This window comes from Pleurodeles waltl, chromosome 5 (assembly GCF_031143425.1).
Source record: "Pleurodeles waltl isolate 20211129_DDA chromosome 5, aPleWal1.hap1.20221129, whole genome shotgun sequence".
NCBI lineage: Eukaryota > Metazoa > Chordata > Amphibia > Caudata > Salamandridae > Pleurodeles > Pleurodeles waltl.
The window spans coordinates 737,354,972-737,367,799 of NC_090444.1; the positions used below are offsets into that span (position 1 = coordinate 737,354,972).

At 41.0% G+C, this 12,828-nt stretch overlaps 1 protein-coding gene across 1 annotated transcript in view; it reads left to right on the forward strand.

Annotated features, from left to right (window-relative positions):
• The window catches only part of TTC27 (tetratricopeptide repeat domain 27), a 1,165,789-nt gene that overhangs the window by 1,074,901 nt on the left and 78,060 nt on the right, over positions 1-12,828 (forward strand). The window lies entirely within an intron of this gene.

The window sequence follows — 12,828 nt, forward strand, 5'->3', positions numbered from 1 at the left end:
CCTCCTCTTTGCGATGACCTTGACCACTGTAAGTTCTTGTCTAAATGTGTTCTTATTGGAAAGCGGGGTGACTCTTTAGTGTATTTATTAAGTACTCCCACTCACTTGATGGCAAAATAAAGATAAACATCGGCAAAACCAATAGGCCTGGCGCTGGTCGCCAGCCTTTGGCTTTGTCAGTGCTTGTTTTATGTTGTCATGTTTTTTCACATTATAATTCGGGAATGTACGGCCACTCAGCAATCTAAAAAAAAAACACATTGGCTAAAACGAGAAATATTATTTTGGTTTCCAGAAACATCCATTGCCCTGTTTTACCCTGGCACTTAAGAGAACTACTTTGTATGCACATGTGCTCCTAGTGGAAGGGAAAATGCCATAAGGCACAGTGAAGTTAGCCAGTGACTGAAGTGGTCTGTCCACTGTCCTGTGATGTATACTATAGTGGGTGTAAGCAACATTTGAATGACACAATAACAGACGAATGAGTGAAAAGGCCTGTCTGACACCCCTATATTTATATTTGACATTATATTAAGCAGTTGACCAAAATATGGGTGATCAGAAAGAGTTGCCTGTCGCTTCGCCTCTCATATACACCAGTTGCCCTGTACTGAATTTCTGTGTAGTATAACAAACAAACTTGTATAGTCTAGAGGTGATTATACAGAGGTCCATCTTTATCGATTTTTATAACTAGAATAAAAAGTGCATTCATTGGAAGTTCGTAAATCAAGTCCCCTATCCATCGTTGTAGTTGTTTGAAGTATATTGCATATGTGTTTTTGATTATTACAGCCAATACGTGTTTTGCTGCCAAATCGCGTTCTCAAAGCTAGGCAGTCCTTATCCTTTGTACGATTTTCGCAATATATAGTGATCTCATCCTCGTTTAAGAGTCACACCAAATCTCACGATTCAATATCATGAATCAGTTGGGAATCAGATGTAACAAATAACGAACCACTCTCTCTTGTAGATTTAAGTGATTAAACCATCTCCCTGAAGAAGGGTATCAGATGACGTCTTGTGACACAGGACCCTAGGTATAGTGATTGGTATAGGTATAATGAGCGGCCAAAAAAAACTTACATATTCACATGATTTTAGTAAAATCGAAAGGTCTTGGCTAACACCAGACCTAATAATGTATATTCTTTAAGGCTGCACATCACTGTATGGTAAATATATGGTTATTTCCCTTATGATTAATGGTGGCACTTGTCCCCTTCCACCATTGTTTGTTTGTGTACGCCTCGCTTAAAAAAACGGTATATTCCAGTCCTTTTTCTATTGCAATTATAAATCGGATCTACCTTATCCTTTTACTGTAGTTACTTATGCTGATTTTAAGACCCTCTTAGTTACCTCGTTACTGCACTCACGTGAATTAATCACTTCAGTTTTATTCAGTCTTTGATTCAGTCTTCAGTGATTTATATCTGAAAGGCTCCGAAATTCAAATTCTTTACAATGTTTACGTTATTAACTTATATTTTATTTGTTCATTACTATTTTTAGAAATATCACAAACCCCAAAACATTTCAAGGCTGCATGACATTTTTTCAAGGCGTAACCATATATCACTTACATATTCAAAATCCTGCAATTCTCATTTTTTTTAAAAAGAAAAAAAAACCTCTAAATTGTTTTCTTAATGATCCCATTTCTCCATTCTTTGTGGGACGTAGGAGGGAGTATCTTTAAGGGCTTGTAGTTTTGGACTATTTGTAAAAACACACTTTGGGTTTCAACTCTTGTTTCTATAAAGTTTAAAAGCAAAATATTTTGTTGCCGAAACACTTCAGGCCAGATGTGTAACACCGATGAGACATTAATTGTCCCTGTACATTGACAACATCCAATTCCCCAATAGTCATTCTGTCCTGAAGGTGACATGTATCAATCAGTGTGTTGCGCACCAGAGGTAGATGATCTCCTTCTGTTCCCAATTTAACCTGAGATTATTTTATTGGCCTGAAACTGGAAGCTGTCACCAACATATATAGTTGAACACATTGGCGCGTTTGTGTGATAAATGCGATGGGTATTGTTATCCTTTCCCAATCGTCCATTCTGTTCTCTGAAGTGCATACTAAATAGGTCTCCTCTCAAAAACAATACCGACAATAATTATTTTTCTGCACATTATATTGAAATATGCATGTTTAAGAGCTGAGACAAAACCAGGGTTAGAGGAAAAAAGGCCAGTGGCAGAGGCCGGAAGTTAAAAATGTGTGCAGCACTGAGGGCAACCTGTAGTTTTGCCCAAGAAAGGATTTTCATATGAATACTGCCTCACACTGTGTAATGAAATCATGAGCTCGGCAAATTCTTCCACTGTCAGGTACTGAAGAAATGGGACAATGAATCTATGCTGGATGATATAGCTATGAAAGGGGCAGGAGCTGGTAATGGGTCTGTGTGTGTTTGTGAGAAAGTAGGAATACAGCGCAGGTACTTTAAAGACCCTTCAGTGGAATGAACACACCCACATCCAGCATTTCCTGACAGGGCCAAGAAAGCTACCTGGAAACGGCAGAGAGCAACATTTACTAACAAAATGATGGGCCTCACTCATGCAAGGTTTCAACCTGTAGTCAGAGAGACAGACCTTGTCTTCAGCCATGATGTGATCAAAGGAGAATGTGGTCTTTCTGCATCAAGACGGCAGTTACTTGGGATTCCCGAAGCAGATGTCCCACAAGAATGAGATCCACTCAGGATCTTAGAGGCTCCTCTGCTAGAAGTCAACTGAGTTTTTACCCATACCTGACAGAACCCTGTTGTATCCTCCAGAATTACGACACAATGGTGAAAGTTCACAAAGTTTATTGTATGACAATAAGAGCCATCTTCAGCACTGCTTTTTCTCCAAACCGCCACTCGTGAGTGCGCAGCACTCGAATCTCCTCTACATTCCACATTCACATTCTAGGCCCATATTCTGAATTCTTTTACAAACCTTCTATCTTACTTAACTGCAACATTATCTTCCCCCCTTTTTTTTTTTTTAATCAGGCGGAAATGAAGATGACAAAAAAACAAAACAACCAAATAACAATCCTAAATACAAAAAAAATAAAAATAAACTACAAATCGTGTTTCCATTTCCATTGTAAAAGCTTCACACTGGAAGAAAATCTTGTTTCAATTTCCATGGTAAAAACTCCACACGGTAAGATCTACGTACATTGTCCTTGCCTGCGACCTTATTTTCAACACTCCTAGATGAAGGAGGGGCATCATTTTTTTTATTGTGCAAAACACTTTCATAAGCAGAAACACCTTCTGTTTCACACTCCATAGCCCCATTACAAACATCAGACTTTGTAGAAACCGTCTCTCGTAGTCTCACAGCCTTGTTCATATTCCAACACCGACCTCCATCAACCATTTCAGCATTGCCCCAAATTTTCTTTACTCTCACAGGATCACTATAACAGGACTCCCCTTTTTTGTTTTTTATTGTTTTTTTTTACAAAGGTACTAATCTTCACACGTATTAAATCCCCAATGCATATATCATTCCGTTTAGTGACCTTTATAGGATCATATCTTGCCTTCATTTTATTCTGTCCCAGCTCTACTCTCCTCACCTTATTCACTTCCTCACACTCAGTATGATACAACTCTTTAACTGATTTAGCCAATCAGGCTGGAAAAAGAATGGAGGTAGCTTTGTGACCTCTCAAAGCTTGCAAAGGAAATACCCTGGTTAAAGAATGCGATGTGGTATGATAAAACCATAACATAGCTTTGACTGCTTCTTCCATATCAAAATTGTTGATCCTTGCCCATTTTATACACTTGCCTAATACTCTGTTTGTTCTCTCCACCAACCCATTAGATTGTGGGTTAAATGCTTAATCCATGATTGCTTTAGGAAAGATTCCATTTCGCAGTTAACAAATTGCACTCCATTGTCCGTTATAATCATTTCTGGAAAACCCTCCCTCATGAAGACATCTTTCAAAAATTTCACAGCATTGGTCGCCGTAGGCGTGGCACAAAAGCACATCTCTGGCCACTTGCTGTGATAATCCATTAGGACAAACGCATGGCGTAATTTATGAGACAGAAAGTTGAAAGGACCAACCACGTCAATACCCAATTTCACCCATGGTTTCTCAGGGAACTCTTTAGGCTGTAAAGGTGGTGTAGAAACTTTACAACCCTTCTCCGCACTGCCACAGACAACACACTCTTTTACCATTGCATCCACAGCTTTGTCCATTGCAGGTCACCAAAAGTGTTCTCTTCTTAATCTGCACTTCGTCATAGTAGCTCCCAAGTGACCCTCATGGGAAGCATTAATCAAACTCACACGGACACCAAATGGTGTAATACATTTTTCACATCTCATCACCACCCCATCCTCAATTGAAATTTCTTCCGCTACTTTTGAAAATGGTTGCAGCGGCAAATCCAAGTTCTTCTCTTTCGGCCTCCCATTAACCACAAAGTCCTTCACTTTGGATAAAACAAACTCATCTTCCTCAGCATCCTTCCACTCCTTTTCACTACACGCTTTTCCAACAGGTAAATCAACACTTGCAATTAAACAGTTTTCATAGTCCTCATCAATATCTACCTTGTCTGTATCATCAATAGGCAATCTAGATAAGAAGTCCACTATTACATTCTCTTTCCAAGGAATATATCTTATATCTATGTCATACTGAAGTTTTTTGGATAACCTAGCAATGTGTGGAGTACTGTAATTGATTTTTTTCACCTCTCAAAAATACACAAGAGGCTTATGATCAGTCTGAATGATGAATCTTGTGCCCCACACATAACTCCTAAATTTTTCACTAGCCCACACACATGCGAATAATTCTTTCTCAATGACCAAATGATTCCATTCAGCCTCTCTCAACACTCTTGATGCATAGCTAATAGTGACTTTTCCCTCTGGATTCTTGTGTCAACACCACACCAAGCCCATACTTGCTGGCATCAACTGTGATTGTACACTTTAAGCATGGATCATATGAACACAATGCCTTTGCATTCGTCATGTCCAATTTTACCAATTCAAAAGTATCTTGACATTCTTTATTCCACACAAACACAACCTTACTTTTAAGCATATTAGTTAACAACTTCATCTTTGTAGCATAATCTGGAATGAGTCTGGCATAGAACTCACATAATCCCACAAAAGAGCGTAAATCATCCTTATTCTTCGGGACCGGACATTCATTAACTGCCCTGACCAAACCCAGTCTAGGTTTGATGCCTTCTGCGGATATCAGATGCCGTAAAAATTCAATGTTTTTTCTCCAAAACTCACATTTTTCCTTCTTTACAACAACTCCATTATTTTCAAAAATGTGCAGGACTTTCTTAAGCATGACATCATGTTCATCTAGACATTTTGCGAAAATAAGAACATTGTCTTGAAATATTAAAACTCCCTTATTTTAAAGAAGTTAAACCATAATTCGCTGGAAAGCAGATGCCGCAGAGGCTAATTCAAACGGCATCCAACTAAACTCTGTGAAATGCCTAGAACCTTCTTCAAGAACAATCTAATGATAAGCTGATGCCAAATTGATTTTTGAAAAACATTCAGCTCCCTTAAGATCTTCCAAAAGATCACTAATCCTAGGTAAGGGAAATGAATCAACCCAAATCTTATTCAGACTCCTTAAGTCAATGCACAACTGAATTTCACCATTCCTCTTGCGAGCTACCACAATGGGTGAAAGCCACAAACTAGGCACAACAGGTTCAATCACCCCGCTCTCTTCCAAATTGTCCAGTTCCTGTTAGAGTTAATTCCTCATACTAAACGGGATCGCCCTAAGTTTGTGCTTGACAGGAACCGCCCCGTTTAACTTTGATCCTGTGTTTGAATCTCACAATGCGTCCTGAATTTTCTTTAAAAACTTTAGTAAATTCTTGGTACAAAGAGTCGACTTCAGAGAATAATGACTCCTTCACTATCATAACCTGTTCACTTGTACCAGGTCTTAACACCATACCAAAAAGACCTTCATGGAACCACCCTAGAATATTAAGACCTTTGACTGCTATATAGACATTTCCCTGGATTCTTCTGCCTTTAAATTCCATGAAATCTTCAAAGTACCCTTCCAATTCAATCCTCCTTCCTTCATACGAAACCGGAGCTCTGTCCAGAGGAAATAATTTCCTAGTGCCCCAGGTCCTTGTAAACAAATCTGAGGTAACCATAGTAATACGAACCCTGAATCTTATCTCCAACTGGAACATTCACATAGAGATCAACACACTCCCTTGGATCTCCAGAAACAATACCGTCATCAGACACCACAATAATCATGTCTTGAAATTCATTTACCAACTTTTGGTCAGTAATCTGTTCCATTACCACAATACAGTTGACTTTCCCACTTTTAATAAACCCACGCTAACACACTCTGGCAAAAAGACCTAATTTACCACATTTGCAGCAAACAACAGGTTTCGCTGGACAACCCTTATAATCCCTTCCATGAGGGACATTCCCACACCTATAACACATGTTGGTGTGTTTGAAAAATTGTTTGTCCGTACTTTTGTTGTTGTCCTTATTTACTGACATATTAGAAATAGCATTAATTTTTTATCTATTTTCTTCTGAACAGCCAGTTCCTGTAAAGAAATGTGAACTAACTCTATACTCTTTGCAACTCTTTTATCACCTCTTCGAGAGATGGGTCACCCAACGTAAGCAGTTTTTGCAGAATATTTTTGTCTAAACAATGGCCAATAAACTGATCTCTAACCAATTGATCATGAAATGTACCAAACTGACATTGGGAACACAATTTCCTTAATGCACTAATATAATCATCCACATTTTCACTGTGTAGTTGTTCCCTTTTGAAGAACTTGTGGCATAAAACCACAGTGCTAGGTTGTCTGTCAAATCTTAACATCAATCTTTTAACCGCTTCCTGATATTCATCCAACTCTTCCTCCTCAACAGAACTGAGCTCCGGGAGGTGTTTAAATATCTGATTCAATGAGTGAAGCAATAGACATTTTTTTTCTTTCAGGCCTGAATCGTTATGCTCCAATGGCCCCTAGATACGTTTCAAATGCATCCACCCACTGTTTCCACATTACAGAGGGATTACCGGGGACTTCAAGAAAAGGTGGTGGAGCATTGACAGACTGCATAGTGACTATTAAAACACTATCAACCATGTAATAATACTTTTTTTAAAACAATGTTCCTAAGAATAGCGCTGTGTGTGTCAGCAAACCTAGTTCTGAGAACACTCCAAATGACACGCTGTAAATTGTGATCACCATGCAGAAAAACAGCAGGCAAAAAAGAAAATCTGAAAATATGGTCCCAAGTTTAGCTGTGTGTATCAGCGACACCCTGAAAACATAAAGTCATAACTGTGTGTGTCAGTGACACACAAGACTTTCAATTAGATAATACACAGAATCCAACGCTGTCAATATCCGAAAATTGCTTCCATAACCCAGCGCTGTGCTTAACATCCACAACGTTTGGATCGTTGCTGGGCAACCCACAAGTAAAACACTTAACATCATGGTGGTGAGGAGCAGCTTAGTAAAGCGTATGCGTGTGCAGAGCAGTGCGAGCTGGCAGCTTATATCTTCTGGGTGCGCGTGAGCCAATGCGCCTTGTACCGGATTGCCAAAAACTCACCTGCTGCCCGACAAGCCTGCCACACCCCTACAACCTCACCCTTTTTCAACAATTGACAGAAGAATACAGCACGTCTGTAGCCGATGAGGGTTAAAGGTAAGGATGTATTCACTTCGCTTCCATAAGCGTGTGTGAGCTTAATATGCTGCGGGGATTCTTGAAGATGGCTCATCCCATCCTCATTGCCAAATCTATGTTGTATCCTCCAGAATAGTAACACAATGGTGAAAGTTCACGAAGTTTATTGTATGACAATAAGAGCCATCTTCAGCACTGCTCCTTCTCCAAAGCACCACTCGCGAGTGCGCAGCACTCGAATCTCCTCTACATTCCACATACTCATTCTAGGCCCATATTCTGAATTAGTTTTACAAACCTTCTATCTGACTTAACTACAACAAACCCGCCAGTCAACGGAGTACCTAGTCTGCTGCCAAAACTACACCATCTTAAAGGTTGACCTGCGAACACAGCTGAGTTTCTTTCCTACAGGACAGAGGGGCTCCAATCTCTAACAGACAGCTCAATGCCAATATTATAATCCTTTTTACACCAACTTCTTGCTCCAGAGACCACTAGGACATTTTAAGCAGGGGCAATCGTCTAAGGGTGGTCAGGGCATTGCCCAGCTCAACAAACTGCTGTCCACATTCTTACTCAGAGGAGGCTTTGTTCCATCCCCGACTCCAGAGGACACCAGAGAAGCGATGACATCCTGGTGGGCAAACTGTTCTTATCGGCAAAGCAATCCTAGCAAAAGAGTCCATTCTATCAGACTGGGGAATCCCCGAAGTAGAGACATAACTCTACTCGGGTGTTCTTGAAATACAGACCAAAGCCACCACAACCTTGAATGGAAGGATGCTCACAGCTTCTGCTCAGGTCCACCCTTGGCTCAAACTACAGCTTTGACCCACCTAGGAATAAGTATTCAAATAAACAACATCATCAACCGGGAACTGCACGCACTTCCAGTCAATGGCAGCTGTTTTAACATTATTCCCACTACATCTGAGCTCCCAAATAACCATCCGACTTAGCCACTGCCACAAGCAGGGAGCACCTCTGGACATTTTGAAGTTTTCCCTCATAGAATAGACACTCTGCTCACAATGAAAAAAGTGAGCAGGGCAGACTGATCAGTTGAAACATCGCTGGCCTGCAACCGAAATTAGAGGACAAGGAATGGGTCACTTTTATTAAATTAAATTCAATTTGCTGTTACCAAAGAGATCTGGACTGTCAATGAAACTGAACTTGAGGGATTCTCCGCTTACTCCTCGCCAGTATCCAAAGGTAAAATAGGAAGGTCAACAGGCGACTTAACAATCTGGGTCGCACTGAGCTTCGAAGTATCGGTGCCAGTGGAAAGCAAATAGGAAAAGGGAAATAACATCCAACACCTGAACATAAGTTGTGAGACATGAATCATGGACCTATTTAATGTTTACATTCCACCAGAAAAAACGAGATATTACCTACCAACATTAAATTTACCTACCAAACTAGTGCCAGGAAGGAAGGTCTACCTTCACATTATTTTAGTGTATGGGGATTTCAACACTAAACCAGAAGCATCCATGCTCGATCAAGTCAAGCTGGAAGCCAGCAGGGCTTTTCTCACACCCTGGTTTCCGAATTCCGGATTCACCAGATGGGGACAGAAATGAATACCTGTCTTTGCTGAATAATCCCTTTCCTGTCAATTGTGGTAGTTCCTCAGACCACCCAACACAGCTCGCTTTCAGATCTGGCAAGTGGGAGAGCCTAATAGACTACATTTTAATAATCCAGGAGTCATGGAGCCAAGTTATTGATGTGACAGTCTCCAGGAAAATCAAGAGCGATCACGGTCCACTAAGTTGTCTCTTCTATACATCTTTTCCCATCCTCACTTACTGGAAAACTCCACTGCCGATGGCTCCAGGGAATCGGTGAGTAAAACCCAGCAGGAAAACATCAGCATGCACCCTGATCACAGCAAAAACACACACAGCCTGGCCACCCATAACTACTAGCACCAAGCACAAAGGGAAATTCTGCACGATAACAAAATATCTAATCTGGCTACCATTAAGAATTTTGCGACATTAATGAGCGCAACCCTCTTTGCATGTGGTTGCCCAGTCAAGTTCAACGGTGGTGTTAGGCATCCTCCTATATCAATTAAAATAGATTGCTCCCTCTCCGAATGCGGACGAGGGGGAAGCCCGTCTGAGATTGAGACAGGAATACCTTATCAAATCTAAATGTACATCATCAGGCCTGGGCAGCCCTTGAAAAGGCCTTAAGAGAGAAGGACAACGTGTGTTTCTGAAATCTGGTTAAGTAGGCATACGAGAACCTCACTAGAAACCTGGACCCAGTCATCACGCCTAATGCATGGGTCAAACATTTTGTAGAAATGTATAAAACAACATCCTGTAGTAACGCCAATGCAACAATGCCCCATCCTGAGCTTAGCAAGAAAGGCCCTCTTCGAGAATCTACAGATACCTTGCCAGATGGTACAAACTACAGGAAACATGTTCATGAGTTTACATAAGAAGAAACCCATGCAGCTGTTTCAACCCAAAAAATGAACAAGGCCCCAGGCCCAGATTGAGTGCCTAGTGATATTTATTGCAACAATCCATCCCTATCGGCACCTGTGCTAGCATCAGTTTTCATTGAAGCCTGAAAAGCCGAGGTGATGCCGGCCTCATGGAATTACCCAGCTAACTATCACCTAATTTCTCTGTTAGAGGACGCTGGGAAGATCAAGGAGTGTCACTGAGGGCTTGCCAACAGTTAAATTCAATGGTGGGGCAGTCTGGGCTTAGGAACTTGTTGATAATATTGTAGAACTCTGTTGTTGGGCAGGGGGATTCAGTGATGTGAGTTGAATAATATAATACATTTTCCTTGATTTTCTGATGGTAACTTTCCATATTTTGCAGTGCTACCAGAGATTCAGCTTCTCGGAGTCAATATACATTTTTTTACAATGTTTTGTTCTTCACTTTGACTAATGTCAGTTCTGTGGTTAACCAGTGAAGCTTGTGCTTGCTACTAGGGGCTTTGTTCGAATCAAGCTGTTGATTGCTTATGGCAACTAATTGTCAAGAAGTTGCACTAGAGTCATGGTTTTTCTGGGCATGATACAAGGCTAAAGTTGTTCCATGGTTTTACAGACTTCTTGATGTTCCGTTTTGGTGGCAAATTGCACAGTGGTCTTTTCAGTATCTGGTGTTATTGTGCACTTATGATGAAAATTGTGTCCAGGGTGGTTCCTACATAGTGAATTGGTCCAACTACTCACTGGTGTGGGTTCAGAGTGTTTACATTCACAAGGAATGATCTAGGATGGGTCAAGTTTGTTTTTTCATACCGGCCAGTGTTTCTGATGCCATGGAGATTATGATTTTCGAGAGTGATGGTTGAAATGGAGTCTAGAAAGTCTGGGTTGCAAGGGAAAGTATTATGTACATCAGCAGGAAAAGGAATATGGCAAGGTAAAATAGTGAACATCTGACTTTTAAAGATTTCTCACATTCTGCAGCTTAGAGCTCAGGAAAAGAAAAGTTGCTACAGTGCTATTGTAGACACAAGATTGTGAAACACAAACCTCCTCCAGATTTCTAGGTAGTGTGGTTTTAAGCATGGACTTATTTCTCCTACCCACATTAATGTGTTAAAGTTAAGATCCGGGCAGGATGGTGTAAGTAGGTAAAAAATGTACAACTGGTTTCTGTTATTGAACTTTGTGTCGATGACGATGCAGAAGAAGGAGGGGTTGACTATTTTGGATAGTGGGGTGGGTGTTGGGGGGTGGGGAGGACATTAGTCGCTGTGCTAAGTTTGACTGGTACATGGAGCAAAGTGGTCGGGGAGGCAGGGGAAAGGTGGGTGAAGTGTAGGTCTGCCTAAGAAAGGCTTAGGAGAAATTTAACTGAATTTTGGTAAAGGGGATAATGTAGTGCTCCTGTGGAGATGGCAGACTGACTGGAGAGCCATTGGCATAGTAAAGGGATGGATAGAAAGGTGTGGGAGGTGGAATTAAGAAGTACTTTGGAAGGGAGGCACATAAGGGGTGTGAGTAGGAAGGCCATTTGGAAGGTTTGTAGTAAAGTGATTTGTTTACTGAGATGAAGACATGGCATTGATGAGTATAAGGATTAGGGTGAGACCTACAGGAAGTGATTGGTGAGAGAGAGGGCACAGTTGGGGGTGGAAGGTGAAGATAGGCTGAGAACTGCCTCTCCAAAAGAAGGAGTGACTCACAGAGATTGGTGAGTAAGTGAACAGTGTAGGATCTAATGATGTGAGTGTTTGCATCCGTTATTAGAATAGTTGTGTGTAAGAAGTAGGTTGAGATGTGAGAGGCATTACAGGTGATGGAGAGGAGAAGATGAGTCACAACCGGAAGGGAGTTAAAGATTCGGGAGAAGGAATAAGGATAGAGATTAAGGGAAAATGAAGAAAAGGAGCATAGATGTTGAAAAAATGAGTAGTGGTCAAGTGTGTGGCAATAGTGCTGGGAGAAACTTAAGGGACATGTGTAATCGCAGTGCTGAAGTAGAAGTGTGATGGGTATAATTTGAGAGTCAGGAACCCAGGACAAAAAAGAGGAATGAGGAAAATAACGATGAATGAATGCTTGCAAATGATGAGAGTAACTGAAAAATCTTGTTGGACAGACATTAGATGGGATGGGCATCTGGGGTTGTCATGTATTTGGGAGGCAAGTGCGCATGCAAGATCATTGAGTCTAGGACCTGAACTTGTTGGTGCTCAACAGAATCTTGCAGAATTGTCCAGATGTTAAGCTCAAACAACAAAACTGGGCATGTACATGCATGAGGATACCGTTGATGTCTGAAAGATTTGCCAGGAGGAGTGTGCACAAATAAGATTGAACTTCCCGACACGAAAAGAACAGGGCGTGAATAGCTTTAATTTCTAGCCCGGAGTAGCAAAGGTGCAATTAGGAAGAACCAGTCCACGCTTTCCCTTAGAAGATCCAGGCCTACCTCTCCTAATGGAAGACGTCCACCCTGTAGCACTGTTGATACTAGCACAAAACATTGCTTACCTGAACCCTATGAGGTCCAACGAGAAACACTGAAGTTTCAAACAAAGGAATATATACCCTCCTTACCTGAAGGCTATATAGTCACACGAGTGG